At 37.8% G+C, this 6,274-nt stretch overlaps 1 pseudogene across 1 annotated transcript; it reads left to right on the top strand.

Moving 5' to 3' along the window:
• The first annotated feature begins 2,254 nt into the window (after positions 1-2,254).
• On the top strand, positions 2,255-4,914 carry LOC148186566 (uncharacterized; annotated as a pseudogene). The gene is made up of 5 exons (XR_015779461.1): positions 2,255-3,494; positions 3,737-3,951; positions 4,159-4,306; positions 4,407-4,515; positions 4,608-4,914. The product of XR_015779461.1 is annotated as an uncharacterized LOC148186566 (transcript).
• The last annotated feature ends 1,360 nt before the right edge of the window (positions 4,915-6,274 follow it).

The following is a 6,274-nucleotide window of genomic DNA, read 5'->3' as shown; positions in this document are numbered from 1 at the left end:
GTCATTGTTTGTCTTTGTCCTGCTGGAAGGACAAAGTGTAACCAGAAACTTCAGGAAGAGTGACTGAGGAGAGTTGGGATGAGAATGTGCTGGCCTTGCAGGTCTTAGTGGTCTGTCGAGTCTCCCCCTACATTTTGCAAAATATAAGGATGAACTGTAAACATGGCACTACTATCCTATCACTTGGCCCATGGCAACTGGACTACTTGTCCATTTGATTATTGACCACCTCGTTGTTGGAGTATCTATATATACAATGTTCTAACTTTCTCTGTAACAAATTCAAAAGTAGGTAAACCCTCAAATTCTCCTAGAACCCTCTCTTTAAGTATATTTTAAAAGATGCGACAGAGGAGTGAGGGATCAAGGACTGTAGGAGGCGTAGCCTTGTTGAAATGTAAAGTGGGATCAGGGCACACGGGGGACACTTACTGACCTCTGTTCAGTGTAGAGATGTATGGGGTACCGATTGAAAAATTTCTTCGAATTTAGCTCTAAAACATAATTAGAGAGAGTTGTGAATTTTTTTGAAGTCACTTTTTAATCAAATTTAGAGCAATATTTCCAAACTTTGTGAATCTAAATCTAGATGTTACATTTTATATATAAATGTTAAATATTAAATCTAAATGTTATATGTTGAATCTAAATTTTAAATCTTTATGTCACGATTCTAATTATTAAGCTAACATGCAAATTCACACTGCTGCTTGGCTGAAGTACTGTGTAATGATGTTCCGTGAAAATGGCGACCGACCGATTTTTGTTTTGAAATAAGAAAATCAAAATCGGGAAACAAGTTTTTACACTGCTGTTCATCTCTTTCTCACTCTTGGCTTATGTGAGAAACTTTTCCTGTGAGGAGAGGGGCCTGCACCTAGGTTGAGGTGGAGATAGAGTCCCTGTAGCAGCTGAATTCAGCCAGAGCTGTCCTTCTAACTCAGCGGGGGCTGTCACAGAAGGCTGCAGTGCTGGGTCAAACCTGTGGAGATGAGCTCTGCGCTGGCTGTATCCGAGCTGCTACTACTGCTGACTGAGGGACTGACTACACGTCTTCCATCCGCTCTCCTTCCTGCTGAGGAGTCTCACAGCACGGGCTGTGATACAGGAGAAGGAGCAGAGCAAAGCATGGCTCACTGTGGCTCATAAGGAGGACAGAGCCCGGCATAGAGGGCTGGGGGTCTGCGAAGTCCATGCCCACTGTGGCTTTCCTCTAGTGTCCACACACCCCTGTGTGGAGCCTGTTGTGTTTTAGGTTGTTTCTCTGGCGAAATGTGTTACCCCTACCTAAACATGACCCCAACCCTCTAAGGAACTGTAATTTATCAGAGGAGGGCAGTGGCTAGAGTGATTTTTCTTTTTTATATTGACCCTCACTGAAGCTCTAAAGTTTTTCCTAATCAATCGCCCTCCCTTCCACCATAAATAATGTTTTCTTGATGAAAGATGAAAAAATTGCAGCGCAGCCAGCATTGCCTCTGATAACTAAAGTACATCTGGAGACGATGCCTCAGTCAGCGGTAGTTGCAGCTCAAATACAGCCATCGCAGAGCTCATCTCACCAGGTTAGACCCAGCACTGCAGCCTGCTGTGACAGCCCCTGTTGAGTTTACAGGTTAGCTCTGGCTGAATTCAGCTGCTACAGCGAGTCTGTCTCTGTTTTTTTACATAAGCCAGGAGTGAGGCAGAGATGAACCATGGATTGAAAACTTGTTTCCCAATTTCGATTTTCTTATATCAAAACAAAAATAGGTCGGTTGCCATCCACAGCAGTGTGTTGCAGTGTGAATTTGCATATTAGCTAAGTAGCCTATTTAGAATCATGACGTAAAGATTTAACATATAGATTAAACATTTAACATTTAGATAAAACATATAGCATTAAGATGTAAGATTTAGGATTTAGATTTAACATACAACATCTAGATTTAATAGGCCTATTTAACATTTAGATTTAAAATTTAACATTAAGATGAAAAATTTAGATTGAACATATAACATTTAGATTTAAAATTTAACATTTATATATAACATATATTATTTAGATTTGATATTTAAAATTTAGATATAACATACAACATTTAGAATTAAGATTTAAGATTTAGATTAAATTTTAAGCATTTTTATTTTACAGTGACATTATCTTGAGCCTATTTTTTCACAAAGGATACATCTGACAAAGTTTTCAAATATTGCTCTAAATGTGATTAAAAAGTGACTTTGAAAATTCACACTTTTTAAATCATGCTTTAGAGCTAAATGTGGAGAAATGTTGTTTTCTACTATCAGTGCCCCATAGAGATGTAGAGCTGGTACTCTTTGAAGTTCAAATTTCCAATCAATATTCTCAGTTTCTCTCTGTAAATGCTTCCAAACAGCTGGGGCACAAAAATATAAGGGCTTACTTTTTAGATCATTGTCCAGGTACCGGGGACAGACACAGATACTGAACTGGATGAAATCCTACTTAAACATAAAAGTTAATATATATAATAATATAATAAAAGTTCCTCATTTGTAATCTGTACTGTCGAGGCTCCTTAAGTAACTTCAAATCCAGTCCATATACATAATATTTCATCATTTTAGACATTTACCCTTTCAACAGTGGACATAAAATGAAAAGGAGTGCTTTTTTCCACTATAAGATAATGTTACTCTATAAAATGTTTGTGTAAATGTGCCATAGGCACATTTGTGTAAATGTGCCATAGGCCACTGGAGGCAGTGACCCTTCAAAAGAGGAGGCCAGTACTTCTAAATTTGTGACTATGTCCAACCCAGAATACATAGTCTTCGCAGACAGTGAGCTTAAACAGGTGCGACGCTCCTACTTTTAGCAGAAACGGCTGGGGACCGAGCACAATGTGGCCTTATCCAAGGAGCTCTTCTGCCAACTCATAAGAAACACTAATGACTAATATGATTTCTATCGCAAGAGCCAAAGAGGACTGCAGATACCCCACTAAACATGAGGTGAATGCCATGGCAAAGCAATTGGTGGGGTAGAATCCAATGATAAAAGACAGGTCTTCAGTGATTAGGTGAGTAGAGTTTTGTCCCATTTGCTTGTTGATGGTATGATGTTAGCTGTAAGATTTTGCTAAATTCTATTCATACAGTGCTAAACCATAACAGAAGGTTCAAATGCAGCTAGGCTTTGCTGAAAACTATAATTACAGTGTAAGAAAGCTCAGGGCTCTTGTCATTTTTAATGTTCACCATGTATGCCTCGTAGGAGCATGTTGCTAAAAAGCTCATGAAGAGACTCTCAAATGTCAGAAGTACAAGGAAGGCCACAGTTTCTCCTTCGAATATACCACGTCAAGATGTGGAAGTCAATTCAGATGTTTCAACCACTGACCATGATGGAGATTCCAGTGCATCCACTATTATTCTGGAACAGTCACCTGCTAGTCCCATGGGCATCCCAGTGCTAGATCCGTCACCTAGAGCTAGCACCCCACTGCAGAGCCAGGACAGTGATGAAACATGTATGTATTGTATTAAACATAATTTTGGCTGAGTTAATTCACATGACATACACTGGAGAGTCAGCAGCATTAGAATCTTTCAGTGTTTGTCCAAAAGCATATGCATTCTATTGTCCAATGTTTGCCTTTTATATCAAGTAACATGAACATTAATTAATTCCTACCACCTCCTGAGATTCATTATACTGACAACTTGTTAGTTTGGAAATCTCATATCCTCTTTCCACCATAACTTCGTTTAGTTGACTTCATGGACAGCCAGAAAACCCAAGCAAGACACTACAAGACCCTCCAAGAAATGTGCAAGTCCAAAAAGCCAAACAAAGCTGCGATAACTCATTTGCTGAACCTGGAATTTGAGTCTAGAACACTCTTCATCACCTCTGATGTCTTAAGGGAGCAAGACAGACCAGCAAACATTCTAGAGGCTTACCCATGTTTCCGAGAACTGGATCACGTAAGTAATGTTAATCCTATTCAGTCCACATTTTCAGCTCTTCCAAGGACTTATTTTAGCATGACATAATTGGCATAATGTTCATATACCTTAGACATTACAGATCTTTTTTTGAAGAATGTTAGTCATCAGAATGTTTGACAAAGACTAGGAGTGAACTTTTTTTTTTCAGTGAATTTTCTTTCTGTATCTAAATCTATTTTTCAGGTGCTGGATGAGCTGCAGCGAGCCATCCAACCAACCAACTCCCAGTACATCCATGAGATGAAGAGCAGATGGGAAACCTTCTATTCAAAGGTCCAGTTTTATGGGGTGATGAAAAAAGCCATGAAGCCTCCTAAAACTTTAAATGGAGGTGAAGTCACAATACATTGACTTGTTCATTTTATAAAATAATGTGTCATGATAAGTCATTTATGGTACCACCTTGTATTGTGCCTTTTCCATTTAACTAGTGGCGCATGTCACAGCTGTGTTCAGAGCCCTGCCACTGCTCTTCCTGTCCAGCACCATGCCACCTAAGATGCTGGGTTAAGCAGCGAGGCTCTTTTCCATGTCCTTATGGTGAGATTTACAGACTTACTGCAATATTTCATATGTTCCAGTTATTACTTCTGATGTTTTTCTAATCCTCTACATTGATTTGTGTCATCTAGACTTCAGAGGATCGTGATGGCTTCCTGCGCCGGCGACCAATGTCTTGTCCAGTTGTCATTGTTTCTGAGGGCAACCGCATGATCGCCATAGGAAACATGCTAGTGACCACCTTCAACATTGAGAGGTTTAATGAGGGAATGCTCTACCTCATGGCATGTTACTATGCTCTGCACCTCACTTACCCAAAGTGTATTTCCACACTTCTGTCAGTACTGCAAACAGAAATTCTCCAAGATTCCATTCATAAGCAAGATATGACCCCTTCCTACAAAAAACATTGGTGAGTGGAAGTCCTTCATTGAGTGAGTGAGTCTCTTTGTTTCTTCAGTGTGTTTGTTTCTTTACTCTGCCCCACTCGCTATCTGATGTAAGACTTTCAGAGAAAGTCAAAGTTCTGTTTCAGAAAAGGTTCATCACAGTTAGCCACTTTTGTTGGTGAAATAGAAAACATTTCCTGTTTTGGTTTGTTTTGACAGTGAGGTTATAACTCAAATCAAAACTGGCTTTTCAATCTGTCAGTGATAGATCTGGAATCTGGAAGTGGTTCTTTGATGGATGCTGAACTGAGCAATTGTATTGCAAAGTTCATAAAAAAGATTAAAAATGAGAATGTTTTGGTGTCTTGATTTAAGACAGTCTCTTATTTTTATAATGCTGTTTGAAGAAATTTTGTCTTATTTTAACTACCTTTATACTTATTATTAATCCCAGATTAAGGTGTCATTTCTTAAAGTTAACTCAGTCAAGAGACCGGAATTCTTATTTTAAGTAACTTAATCTTAAATAAGTGGATTTTCATTGCTTGTTGTGGAAGAACTTACTTAAATTTAAGATTTTCTGTCTAGTTTTGAGGCCCATTTTAGTCTTTCAGAGGCAAGAACTTTGTGCTTATTTTAAGAATTATTGTCAAGTAAAAAAATCTTACCCCATTGGCAGATTTTTTTAGCTTGATACAAGATAATTTGATTGAATTTAAGAATATTTTGCCTCTTTCTAGTAGGTCTGCTTTTGCAGTGTAGATTTACTAAATATCTCAGAGAAACTGATTTCTAATTACTCAATATCTGCTGAAAATGTATTTATATTTACTGAATATCTTGGTAAAACTGATTTATTTTTATTAATTTTCTGGGTAAAATGTATTTACATTCAAAACTATAATGATTTGGATTCACTAAATAAAACATATTATATCAACTTATATTTTAGCACATTTTTGCATTTTAGAAGTTGCATCAGTCTCTGTAAAGGTGTCTCTCAGCTGCTTTGTGAATAGCTCTTAGGAAGAAACTCTTAGCTAGGAAATTTTAGGGCCAAGTTAGTTATAAAGACTTTGAAAACAATAGTAGACATAAAATATAGCCATTAGTAACACTTTCTCTTTCTGCAGCAGTATTTAATGGAAAACAAAAACACTTATACAAAGGACAGTGATTACTTACATGACTCAACAAAACTACAGTGTTCAGTAGCTTGCCAAGAATTACTGATTAAAGTATGGTTATGACTATATTTTGTGATTTGACCTGTCCAAGACGTACCAGGTGGGAGGGATGAGAGGGGGAGATCACCATTATATTTTAACGAACTTCAACTTACATCATAAACTTTAACAGCTGATCTGTCGATTCTCCAAGGTGAACCATCAAACACCAAATGAAATCTT

Source organism: Plectropomus leopardus, chromosome 17 (genome assembly GCF_026936395.1).
Source record: "Plectropomus leopardus strain MGB_pleo_1.0 chromosome 17, ASM2693639v1, whole genome shotgun sequence".
NCBI lineage: Eukaryota > Metazoa > Chordata > Actinopteri > Perciformes > Serranidae > Plectropomus > Plectropomus leopardus.
Note: the sequence above shows the minus strand (reverse complement) of the source record. Positions and strands in the feature narration are given on the sequence as shown.